A 14,136-nucleotide genomic window follows, 5' to 3' on the forward strand; every position below is an offset into this window, starting at 1 on the left:
GGTAGAAGCCAAGACCCTTATCGACTGGAAAAAATCCAGGGGTGTATGGTGGAGATCTAATTGCAATTATGACTATTAATGGAATTCGAGGAATGAGTATGAGTCATAAAGGCTTTTTTGGATATCGCAAGTAGCTGAGGTTATCATTGTCTTTTCGACACATTTTGTGGATAAAAATTTTCATTTATTGCTTGTGTTTTTTTAAGGTAAATTATTTTGGCACTTTTCAAAGGAACAAAGCCAAAATTTCATCTGTGAAGGAGTTGCAGAGCTCAGAGTATGTGAGAATTGTAGGAGCTAAAAGTGAAGAGATGGTGAGAGAACATTGTAGAAAGGAGTCGGTGGGGGAAGTGGAGAAATGGAGAAATAGGGGTAAAGTTTGGAAAAAGTTGGAAAAGGGAGGGGTTGCAAATTACATTGCAAAACTTCGTGGGTTTGATCCTGAGGTCACCAACAGCATGGTGAATTCATGGAAGGATGGCAAGGTAAAGGTGAATGGTGTCTCATTTATGATCATAGAGGAGGCTGTCGTTGCGGTTACTAAGATTTTGATGGAGGATTTCAAGTTTTTTAGGGATAAAAAACTCTCTACCAATGCAGTGAAGGATTTTTTGAAGAGCACTAAAGAAATGAATGAACTAGTTAAAAGCGAGACATTTTATGTAACAAAATCCATCGAGAAGCTCTGAACGTATGTTTTGTGTGTTGTCATTAAATATATTACTTTGGATCCTAGGTTTGATCAAGTAAGAACCCATCATTTCGTTCTTCTAAATCATTTTTTCCATGATAGTAAAATTTCTTTCTCTTACTATTTATTTACCTCCATGAGTAAGGCAATTTCTAGTTTTAAGAAGAAGCCAACTATCAACCCTGCTCTGCATGAGGGATTGTTATTGCTAATCCATGAGCATTTCAAAGTTCAAATGATTAGCAACAATCCCTCACTAGAAGAAAAAGTTGACAATGGTAGCTCCAGCTACTCTTTTGGTTCTGATGACATTCAGAGCATAAGCTCAAAGAAGGAGGGGAATAATTCTTCTGGAAAGAAAATTAAGGGTCAAGTTAAGAAGTCACTTTCTGTTATAACCCCAAGAAGAAAGAGTCCAAGGGACCATGACCAAATCTCTGGTTAAGATGAGATGAATTATAATGAGGATGAGGAGGACATGGCTTCTAATGATGAGGGCAAGGAGAAGGAAGAGGAGAATATGGAAGAACATGCAGGGAAGAAATAGAAGAGGGATGGTACGGACGATGAGAGGGTTTCAAATTAGGGGTTGGGTGTTATGATTCTCCCTCTCTCCCCTATACATCGTCAATCCCATCTCGAGGAGAAGGAAAAGGCTAATGTAGGGGGTAAAGAGGGGGAAGTGCTTGTCAAAAATAGGAGAAAAGCTTGGAGGAATTTCAATGTTAGGACTACAAAGATGGGAATTTTTAGAGAAGCTATGAATCCTCAGATTCTAATGACTAACCAAGAACAGCCCCAACTTGAAGAGCTCATTGACCCAGCTATTTTGGCTATCACTGGTAATGCTAGGGAGACAGGAATGAATCTTTTGAACAATGCTCATAACAAAATGATTGATAATTTTAGATCAATCAAGTGGCTATACCATGAGCTGGAAGAGGTCAGAGAGAAGGTTGGTCAATTGGAGGGCAACACAAAAAATACAGATAATGAGAACCAAGAGGAACAGGAGGAAAGAGTTAGTCTAGCTAAGAGAAGAATAAAGAATCTAGAAAACTACAATCATAACTTGGCTAATCATATGATTTCTCTCCTCAATTCGATCAATGACAACATTCTCTCCTTAATTGGTGTGCTTAAAGACTGAGGCCTGCTAGCTGGTGAGGACAGTAAGGACAAAGGTAGAGCTAGGTCTAATGAAGATATGGCCACTGATATCACCTTTACCAGTTTGGACCAAGATACATAGAAAGCCCATGAGCAGATGGTCGAGGAGAACCAGAAGACTTATGAGGCAGCCCAGGCCATGCAAGACCTCAAGAGGAAGAATGAAGAGTAGCCCTCTTGTTCTATCTTTTTGTTTTTTGATGTATCTTTTTTGGCTTTTGGTTCTAGCTTTTGCTAAGTTTTGTTAAAGACAAAAAAAAATTTTGGCCTTTCCGTTGGCCTCTATTGTTGGCTGGGCCTTGTGCTTATTATCAGCCATCAGACTTGTTTTTATCTGGTTGGGCTTCTATTGCTTATTTTCAGCCATGTTTATGTAGCTACTTTTGGGTTTCAGGGTCCCTGTAAAACCTATTTATCTTATCAAAAACATTTCTAATGAAATAGTAATTTTTGGGAGCAAAAGCTCCCACAATAAGCCTATCGGCTTAATTATGGTTGCATGATTTGAGAGATCAAAGGAATGCAAAAATAGTAATTACATGTTTATTTTTATTCTATAAAAATATAATATAATTTTCAAATTTATTTATTTTTTAAAAAAACAAAAAAATTATAATTCTTTATTAATTTCAGAAATTCAAAAAATAATAATAAATATTTATTAATTTTGAAAATTAAATAAATATTATTCATTTAGTGAATGTTATTATTAGTGATTCTTTAAGTATAGTTAAACCCTTAGTTGCATATAAATGATTTTGTATTTATTAATGCAAGAGAGAAGTTCATAAATAAATATTTATTATTTTATTATATTTAAAGAGAAATTGTGGTGGAGCTCACTTTGTAATCACCTAGTTAATAACTATTTGATTTTATGAGAGAAATTATAAATAATTCAATTAAATTTATAATTTTATCTCTAGTTGCATTATGAATTAAAAGAAAAGTAAATATTAATATTAGAATTAAATAGAACTCAAATTAATATTTTAGAAATAAAATTGATATTAATATTTAATCTAATACACATCTATGTTATTAATTAAATAATTTATGATTTAAGATTATTTTAATTAATAATGTAATAATATTGCATGATATTTTATATGCACAAAGAGATTTGACATTTAAATGCTTATTGATTTAAATAAGTATATTAGCATAACAATTTATATAAACATGTATATTCTTACTTTATTTCTAAACACATCCTTATGACCCAAACTAAACAAGAGAAAATGATGAAATTAAATCATATGACTAAAAACTATGTGTTTTCTTATATTCTATTTATAGTCCTGTGATGTTTATTTTTATGGTTTTCTTTGTGGGTTGTTTAGTTGGCCAAGTTAGGATGTACACTAGAGGCATTTTTTAAGATTTCTTTTATGATTATTTGACTTGATGTCATGATGTATTTTATAATTCAATTTGTGATTTCTTTTATGAGATTTCTTTTGATGAAAATTTATGAGAACTTGAGTTTTGAGAACCAATGCTATTTTTGGGTTGCCTGTTAAGAAACCAAATTTGATCAATATTATTTTGTGGTATGAGACACAATTGTGGCTTGTAAATTTTGGAAAGGTAGTCTATGTGCATGTCTATGGGAGTGGCTTGCAATGGGGGCCAGGGCCCAAAGTGTTTGTCAGGGTAACTCATTGTAAATTGTGTAATAAGTGATAACATAGTTATTAAAATATTTAGAAAACATTAAAAAGATAAGTTAGAGATTTTGCCTTGCCCGTGCCTTGAGTGCTTGTATAGGCTAAGGATGGGAATGTGATGATACCTAGTGAGAGGTATGACTAGTTTTCCTCATCTTCGTGAGAGGGTACTCTAGTTCCACATGTGTTATGTTGAGGGTCTAGGGTCCAGAGTGATCAGTCCAAGATAACTCAATGCTTGAGGGTTTGGGGTCTAGTGAGAGACCAGTCCAAGTTAACTCAAGTGAGTCTCCTTTATGATTTTTTTATATTTGTCTCTAGTGGTGTACTTTTTATATATTATTTTTGATGATGTATTTATTGTGAGTTGTTACTCATTGATTGGATGTTATTTATTGTTGACTGTTGACTTTTATTGATGACTGTCCACTATTTATTGGTGGTGTACTTATTGTTGGTGATTTACTTTTATTTGGTGATAATTGTTATTTGTTGATTATTATTCTTGGGCATGTGGCTTTTGACTTAAGGTGGATATCTTTCATTGACTTTATCTTGATTTGATATTGTATTGTATTTGGTACCTAGATGTTGACTTGGTGTGTGATGTTGGTATTTGATTGAGTGTTCTTTCAATTTTGATTATATCTTATTCTTGAGTGGTTTTTGTTACCCTTGAGGTAGATTTGATGATCAAGATTCCTTGCCTAGGATTTTTTTATGATTTGATTATCTATGTGTGGATCATACATTATCTCTCCTACACAGTGGGAGTGGAAGCCTGACTAGGTGACCATGTGGTCGGGAGGTAGTGTCTTCTTACCATTTGGGTCCCCCTCTAATTTGTAGATGTTGGATGCTCATTGGTGCATTTGTACCCTTTATCATTCTTATCCATATCTTGGAGACTTCTATTCAGTTGATGTATGTGTGTTATCATGTATCTTGTATTCTGATGTATTTATATCTATTCTCGCATACCATGCGATATGTGTAGTGGATGTTATTCATTGGATGTAATCCATTGTATCATTTTCTTTTATGCATTTTCTTATGAGATAATGTATATGTTATTCTTTTATGATCATGAGACATTGTACTTGAAACTTAAATTAATTATTATAAACTTCTTAAATGTGACTCAATGTGAAGGAACCCTTCAGGAATGAAAATTGTATTTGTATTTGTATTTGCTTATGTGTACTTGATGTGTATGTGCATATTGCTTCCACATTGTTACTTTGATGTTGTTTGAACTCTTTAAAAAAAAATTAGTTCAGTAAACTTTGTAACATGATAGTTATTTTCTTTTGGGTTCCCAAGCGGGGTGTTACAACTTCTCAAAATGAAAGAATAGTAGAGACTCTCAACCTGGATGATTTCGAATACCTCAAGATGCCACCATTCTCATAAAAGGATTCAAAAGATATCATTCCTAATGGCATGAGGAAAAGATCAAAGGTATTAAAGAAAAAAATGTACAATTTTTGGCAAATTTTGATATGAAGGAATAATACATTTGCGGATGAGGTAACAGAGACAAGCATCCAAGAAAAGATTGAACAATATGGACAAAAGGTAGCACAAATTCCTATAGAAATAGAAACTATAATAAGTAAGTGTGAGACAATTCCAAATCAATTCTAGGAGGGGTTTGGACTTCTATCCCCAATAGATCAAAATTAAGTAAGTATAAAGGAAATTAAGGAAGAAAAGTATAAAGAACTCTCAAACAACCAGATATATAGAGAGAATATGTCAAAGCCTCTAAAATGGACATTGAACAACAATTATGAATCCAATATTGAGTCAAGTAGGGACACAACTTTATCGATATCACATCAACTTTTATGGGAAAATTCACTAGAACAAGAGGAAGGTATAAAAAAAGATATCAAAAATTCCAAGCACCCAGTTGATTAAGAAGGTACAAAAGAAAATTATTTAGAAGAGGGTAAAACTAGAGACTCGTCAAGAATAGAAATCGAAAGAGGGGAAAGGTTAAGATACTAAAGGCTAAAAAAGAGAAAACAACCTATGATGGAAAAGTAAGAAATTAATACATAAGACATTAATTTAATGATAAAAAATAGAAATAGAGAATGCAGGTAAGAAAACTACGGTTAATTTGGAAGAAAATAATATGCATACTAGAAATAAGAGTGAAAGCCTTTCATTCATTTATAATAGTATGGACACAACAAAAGAAAATCACTAGGCTACGGTTAATAAAATAGATAAGATTATTGGATTAACTCTAAACACTACCCTGATATGTTTTCAAAATATATTTTGGATGAAGTTGACTTAGATAAAGAAGAATTTTTTGAGGACCTCGATTCTAAATTAGAAGATGCAAAAAGTGAAGAAGTGATAAAGGAGAAAAGTTGGTTAATTGAAGAATCATGGAAATCGATAAGGAGGCATTTGAAGATGAGGATTTAGAGGATAATATAGAAAAACTCAATTCAAAAGAGACCAAGGAATATAGTGTATCAAAGTCAGGTAAAAACATAGTCTTAGACATTCAAGTAGGAGCAAGGGGAGATACACATCCATATATAATAACAATTCAAAAAGAGATTCAAATAATTGGGTTTGGATAACCTAAATAGGAATAAAGTAGGAAAATCCAAATTTGGGAGGAGTTTTGGATCCAATAAATAGAAGTATTTCAACAAGATATGGACAAAATAAATGGAGTAAATAATCAAATTAAGAAAATAGTGGGTAGAGATGCAGATGAGGATGATAGAGGAATTAGTAACAAAATTATGAAAGAATTAGAAAAGGAATATTTAGATAAAGAAGAAGACGAATCTAATGGTACAAGTGTGTGTGCAGAGTGCTAGTAAAAATCTAGACAACCTTGGTATCATAGAAAATTTGCAAGGCTTAGAACAACCAAAATGTGGAAAACAAAGTAGAAAAAGAGGAAGCAAATCCTGAGTTGAACTCAGAGAAGCTATAGGTATAGCTGGTAACCAGAAAAATATCAATGATTTTATGAATGCAAGGAAGGGGAAGTTCCTTCCCACGAATCCATGAAGCTAACATCATGAAATATTAGGGGTTGAAATGCCTCTAACAAAAATTTCTTAATCAAGTGCAAATAATATTTGAGTCAAATATAGTATTAATACAAGAATCAAAACTTAACAAAGAAGGAGAACAATTTAGAAGAAAACTAGGTTCTTCAAAAATAGAACTAGTTGGTTCAATAGGGGCCTCAGGTGCGATTGGTATTATATGGGATCCAAGGAGGGTAGATTTCAGTCCACTTGTATCTAATAATAATTGGATGGGGGGGAGTAAAACGCTTCAAAAGTGAAATTCAATTCCTACTTATTAATGTGTATGGATCAACTCCAAAAACAAATAAGAAAGAATTTTGGAATGAGATTAGAAATTACTTAGAGTTAAATCCACAAGAAAATGTTTTCATTGGTGAGATTTTAATGCAAATCTAGATTCAAAAGAAAAGCAAGTGGATTCACGACCGTTAACCAGGTTATGTTAGATTTTAAAGCATGGTTCACAAAGATAACCTTATTGACATTCCAACATCTAATGGGGTCTTCACATGGAATAATAGATGAGATGGCTTCTGTAATATAGCCAAAAGATTAGACAAATTTATATTTAAAGGATTTTTAATATCTTTCCATCATCCTTTCAATATAGTTATTCTCCCAAATGTAGGATCTGATCACTATCTAGTTAGATTAGAAATTGGTGAATCACAAAAACCATCAAGAAGCCCATTTAAGTGTGGAAAAATATGGTTTCTAGATAAATAATTTCTTGATAATATATATCAATGGTAGCATGAAGACAAATATGAAGGATCAAGGATGTTTTGTTTCGTAGCCAAATTGAAATCATTAAAAGAAAAAATAAACAAATGGAATAAATATCATTCTAATAACATGTTGAAAGAAAAAATAGAGAATGAAGATGAATTGAAACTTAAATGAAGAAATCATAAAGGTAGGAACGAATAATGAAAAATATATCAAAGAAAAAGAACTTCTAGCTAAACGGGAAAATATCCTAGCACAAGAAGAAATATTGTGGAAACACAAATCAAAAGAAACATGATTGTTAGAAGGTGATAAAACTACAAAAAAAAATCATAATAGTACTATTAATAGGAGAAAAATTAATAGAATGGTGCAAGAGCATGTCAGCAACAAGAAGATAGCATACAGTATTATTATTGTAGAACTGTATTGTGACAAGAAGTTTGGTGGCAATAGGAAGGCAACCTAAAATATTAGTAAAATGCAGAAGTTTTGTGACGTGAAGGTTGACAGCAACAAGAGGATAATATTATTAAAATGCAGTAGTTGTATAATGTTGAAAATAATTATTTAAGAGAGAAATATGCATGATGGATGTGCCAAATGTAATCACAAATATTTTGTAACTGAAAGGGAATTCCAAGAGCCATTTGTAACTGCCCAAAGTAATTATAAAAAGGCATGATCAATAGAGAGAAATGATATAGTTCAAAGGGGGAAGAACAAAAATGTAAAATCTATCTCCACCCTCTGGCTGTCGATAGTCATGGAATGATATTATAGAGTATTTTTCATTGTGATGAAAGATGTTTTTCTGGATGTGGATTGCTATGAGATTTAATCTTTTCGATAGATTTCATTTAAACCTGAGTCTATGATAAGTGGTTTATATTGGAAGTTTCAGATTTTGCAAAGGTTCAAGTTTTAATTATTATAAGAATCGATTATGAATGTTTCAGTTTGCTATGAATTCATATGATTCATATGGTATCGATTTATGGTTGTAATTGGTTTAAGAGAATATGATGGTTAAAAGTTTTGGGTTTGTCAGACTTTGGTGTTCAATGTGTAATACTCCCAATCATTCCAATTAAAATGCTTAGTTTGTTGCAGGAAGATGAATTTATGACAGACTATATATGCATATTTGAATTTACTCTAAAGTTTATAATTTGTGATGTAGAGAAGAAGATCTACTATTGAGTTTCTTGAGTGTTTAATTCCTTAAGGAGAGTTCTTGTGTTGATCCCTCTGCATCAAATTTTTGGTATCAGAGTTGGGTAAAAGATTTGGGAAGTGGAAGATTTTTTTGATTTAATTTATGTTAGTGGAGTTTTTATTGGTTGCAAATGTTTTGTTTTCTCACTGCAAGAGGTGGACATGGAGCTCTACCATGAGGGCCTTAGAAGGAGGTCCAAGTTATTTGCCAAAAGTCTTGGGGGGAGAGGCATGGAAGGAACTCTAGAGTGAAGCATAGAAGTTGTTTGTGTGTGAGAAATGCAATACTAGAGAAGTGGACATTTGGAGGTGGCCATTACAAATTTTAGTGATGAGAATCTTAGTTTGAAGAAATGGTCCAGTAGAGACATCAAAGAAAGTGAAGAGGAAGAGGTAGAGTTTCATGTTTTTGCAGATTTTAGTCAAGCACGTTTCTATGGGACATGAAAACTTTTCAAATTTGGGAGTATGGTGCAGGAGCATGTCAGCGACAAGAAGATAGCATGCAGTATTATTACTGTAGAACTATATTGTGATAGGAAGTTTGGTGGCAACAGGAAGGTAGCCTGAAATATTAGTAAAATGCAAAAGTTTTGTGACAGGAAGTTTGATAGCAACAAGAGGATAATATTATTAAAATGCAGAAGTTGTATAATGTTGAAAATAATTATTTAAGAGAGAAATATGCACGATGGATGTGCCAAATGTAATGACAAATATTTTGTAATTGAAAGGGAATTCCAAGAGCCATTTGTAACTGCCCAAAGTAATTATAAAAAGGCATGATCAATAGAGAGAATAATATAGTTCAGAGGGGGAAGAACAAAAATGTAAAATCTATCTCCACCCTCTGGCTGTCGACAGTCATGGAATGATATTATGGAGTATTTTTCATTGTGATGAAAGACATTTTTTTGGATGTGGAGTTGCTATGAGATTTAATCTAATCGATAGACTACATTTAAACCCGAGTCTATGATAAGTGGTTTATATTGGAAGTTTTAGATTTTGCAAAGGTTCAAATTTTAATTATTATAAGAATTAGTTATGAATGTTTCAGTCTGCTGCAAATTCATATGATTCATATGGTATTGATTTATGGCTGTAATTGGTTTAAGAGAATATGATGGTTAAAAGTTTTGGGTTTGTCAGACTTTGGTGTTCAATGTGTAATACTCCCAATCATTCAAATTGAAATGCTTAGTTTGCTGCAGGAAGATGAATTTATGATAGACTATATATGCATATTTGAATTTACTCTAAAGCTTATAATTGAAACGTAGAGAAGAAGATCCACTGTCGAGTCCCTTGAGTGTTCAATTCCTTAAGGAGACTTCAAGTGTTGATCCCTCTGCATCATAGAATACCAAAACTCAAGTATAATTTAGGAAGGGTAATTGAAAACCCAAATGAGATAGCAAAAATCTTTGTGAATTATTATACAAATATCCTTAATAATTTTGAATCATCAAATTTAATAGCTCAAAATAAGATGTTAGGATCTATTCTAAAAATAATAATCGTAGAAGATAATAAAAACTTAAATAAGAAATTTACCAAATTAAAGATGCCTTTTTCAACTTAATCATGAAAAATCTTCTGGCCTTAATGGCTTTCAAGCCTTTTTCTTTCAAAAATGTTGGGATATTTAGGGAGACATTCTTTGGAAGGCTATTGAGGCAACTAGGAATTTTAGATCACTTCTAACTGAAATTAACAATACATTTCAACTTTAATTCCAAAGAAAACTGAACATATAGATTAGGGAGATTTTAGACTCATAGTCTTATGAAGTACAATATACAAAATACTCTCAAAAACACGAGCCAATGGACTTTAAAAAGTACTACCAAAGCTCATTCCAGAGGAACAAAGAAGTTTTGTTTCTAATAGGTTAATTCTTGATGGTATGATTTATTGGAAACTTACAATTAGAACATTTTTTGTTTTGTCATTGATGTCACATCTATTGATAAAACATATTGCTACCTAATCTTAATTTCATATCTATTTGATTGATGAAGAGGATTTGAGAAATTTCTCATAACAATAGCACCTACAGGAAAGGTTGAGTTATGAAAAGAGAGTTGGAATGGACATTTAATTAGATAGACTTTGATAAAGCAAAGTGATTGTTTATGTCAAGAAAGCTAAGCCAAGTCGAGCAATAGAGTAAAAGGCTAAAGATTGTCAAGTGATGCTAGTGTCAACCAAGCTATAGTTAGTGCTAAGAAAATCTAGTGTTTACCGAGAATTAGTATCGATTGAGCAAGATAGTTGATGCCAAATTAGAAATATTTAGAGCAATCGAGTAATTCAATGATGACCGAGTGTTAGAAATTTGAGATTGCTGAGTAATAGTATAAGAATGAATTTGAGCATATCATGATTCCTAGCCAACTCAGTTGATTTCTTGGGATATGTAAACCATGTTGGAGATGAGAATGATGAGTTGGATCACCAAATTCAAGGAGAAGATTTGGTAAAGATCTAATAGATGAATTCTATAGAAGTTTCTAGAAGAAGATCAAGAAGATGGACAAATACAATGAATAATGTTGAACTTGGTCATAAACCCTAAGATCTATGGTGATTGTAGAAAATGGTAAAGCAAGAACTGCCTATATGAAGAGGTACAAAGCCAAACTAGATGTGTATGTGTGTGTCCAAGTGTATGTGTATGTAAGAGACACATAAAGAGGAAGGTTGATTAAGAGCACACAAGAGTGAGTGAATGTGAAGCTAGAGAAGAAGTCTTACAAAGATTATGCTGATATTAATAAGTGAATCTAAGCAGAAGGCTTAAGTGTTGCTAAGAAGAGAAGGTTGATTACTTGAAGGGTTGCCAAATGAATCAAGATCAGAGATGATAGTGAAGAACTTATTAGTGAATCACAAGGACTGAATAGAGATCTGAACCTGCAAAAAGTGAGTTATAATCAAACAGATCAAATCTTAATGTTTTCTTTCTTATCATTATAAATGGTTTGTATTTAAATCCTTTTAATAGAGGTTGACCTAACAGTCATTTGGAAGGCTTAACATTGTAAATCCTTTCACTGGGTGACATTCTAAATGGAATGATCAAAGTCCTCTGACAAGGCCACTCCTAATAGGGTGATTAAATCCTTTAACAAGGTCACATTTAACAATGTTTTTTGTAACCTTTAATAGGGTTGGCTCCTAACAGAGATCACTTCAAAAGAGTGAAAAATGGTGACATGTTACTGGTGGTTTTCCCCAAATTGGGTTTCCACATAAATATCCTAGTGTTAAAATCTGTGTTGAATGCTTTATATGTTTTACATTTGACAATGTTTTCATGATGCAAAGCAAGTTATGTTTAAGACAATATTTTTAGTAGAGACTGAGAAACAACAGGATTAGGAGAATAGTGAGTGTTTGTTTTTATTGTTCATATGGTACATAAGGACCTTGAGTAACTAATTCACCCCCCTCTCAGTTATTCTAAACATTTATAACAATGATCATGATTTAAGAATTAATTCATTCTATAAAAATTAATAAGGAATCTCATATGCCAATGAAGTTAGATATCCAAAAGCCTACAATAAAGTGGATTGGAGATTCTTATGTTACAAAAAACTCAAAGCTTTTGGATTGTTTCATCAATAGATCAACTTAATATATGACTATATTTTGATAGCTAAAATCTCCTTCCTCGTCAATGATACCCCTGAGGGTTTTTTTTAGCATATCTAGAGGAATAAAACAAGGGGATCCTATATCACCTTTTCTCTTCATTACTATGTCAAAAGCTTTGGCAGAGCTATAATAAAGGCTCAAACTGAAAGGAAAATTGGAGGAATCATAGTAACTGGGGAGGTTCCTAAAATAACACATCAATAATTACAGATGATTCAATTCTACCAAGAGAAAATACTTTGGGAGAAGTTCAAAATTTTAAGCAAATAATAAATAATCATATGGAAGGATCATGTCAAAAAGTAAATGCTAACAAATCATAGATGTTTTTTTATTAATACCAAAGTGGAAGTGGAGAGAGAAATTTGTAGAATAATAAAATTCAGAAAAGGAACCTTTCCATGCAAATACCTTGGTATTTAACTTTAAAAAGTCATTAGAGAAAGTAAAGCTTGGGATACAATTTTAGAAAAAATGGATGGAAAATTTGAAAGTTGGAAAGGGAAATGGTTAACTAAAGCTGATAGAATGACTATGATCAAAGCACTAGTTTCAATCATCCCCACATATCATATGTCATGTCTTCCCCTACCCAAAGTTCTAAAAAAGGAAATTAGACTCTAAACTTAAAAACTTCTTTTGGTAAGCTGCTAGAGATAAGAAAAAAAAAAAAAAAGCTTTGATAAAATGATAAAAAAATATATAGACCTAAAGAATTTGGAGGCCTAGGCATAAAAGATTTGAGTTGGCAAAATGAGTCACTAGGAACCAAATTTTTATCTCATAAACCTTAAACAATAATGATCCTATGCCTTTGTTTGGAACTAAAAATCCTCCAAAAGGTTCAAGAATTTGGAACTTCATGCGTGTAAAAAAGGAAATTAGACTCAACGTAAAAACTTCTTTTGGTAAGGTACTAGAGATAAGAAAAAAAAAGCTTTTATAAAATGAGAAAAAAGATGTAGACCTAAAGAATTTGGAGGCCTAGGCATAACAAATTTGAGTTGGAAAAATGAGTCGCTAGGGACCAAAATTATATTTCATAAATATTTAAACAATAATGATCCTTTGTCTTTGATTAGAACTAAAAATCCTCCAAGAGGTTCAAGAATTTGGAACTTCATTTGAATTTGTTGATTTATGGAAGTGTAAACTAGATGCTGAGAGGGGGGGGGGGGGGGTGTGAATCAGAATCTATAACAATTTATACTTTTCATAGATTCATCCATGTCTATCAATAACTTGTGCATGCAAAACTATAAATGTAAATTTGTTGTAACATGTAAATCAGTTCAATCACATGCATGAAAGTAATAATACATAACATAATATTTTTTACCTAGAAATCCTCCAAGGTGAAGGTAAAACTGGGGTGGGGATGACACCCACAAATCTTCACTACTGTGGGTAATAAAGTTAGCCAATTAAGGTTATAATGTTTGACCATAAAATATGATCTACTCTGTGATGAGTCTATCCTTTTAAAGACTTAAGAAATTGTTAGGTTCACCTTGTTTAAGGATTTGACACTTACATCTAAGTAAGGAATTTGTTAGGATATTTATAAAGATTTGTTAAGACCACTCTATTAAAAGATTTAGCCTGATTCAAGTCTTTTTAAATTGATTCAATACCTGACTCTTAGTTTTCTTTGCAAGATGATTTTGAGTATCCTCCTTATTAAGTGATCCTCTCCTCTAATCTAATATTACTTGTTTTTCCTTTTCACATTCACTTCTTATGAATAGGTCACTTGCTTTGTTAGATGATAAGAAAACCCTTGAATGAATTTTTATCTTCTCAATCCTTCATAGTATAATTCTTCATGTCTGCACTTCTCTTCTCTTACTGTCTTCTCTCATCCTTCTTCGATCTAGGTTAAGATCATCACTATCTAAAGATTTCCATAAAGAGTTTT

At 32.2% G+C, this 14,136-nt stretch overlaps 1 pseudogene; it reads left to right on the forward strand.

Annotated features, from left to right (window-relative positions):
- The window catches only part of LOC149553807 (origin of replication complex subunit 6-like), a 91,981-nt pseudogene extending 91,292 nt beyond the window's left edge, over nt 1–689 (forward strand).
- Nucleotides 690–14,136: the final 13,447 nt, after the last annotated feature.

The sequence above is a fragment of the Cupressus sempervirens genome, chromosome 6 (assembly GCF_028749045.1).
Source record: "Cupressus sempervirens isolate cs-2001-9-10 chromosome 6, ASM2874904v1, whole genome shotgun sequence".
In the NCBI taxonomy this organism is placed as follows: Eukaryota; Viridiplantae; Streptophyta; class Pinopsida; order Cupressales; family Cupressaceae; genus Cupressus; species Cupressus sempervirens.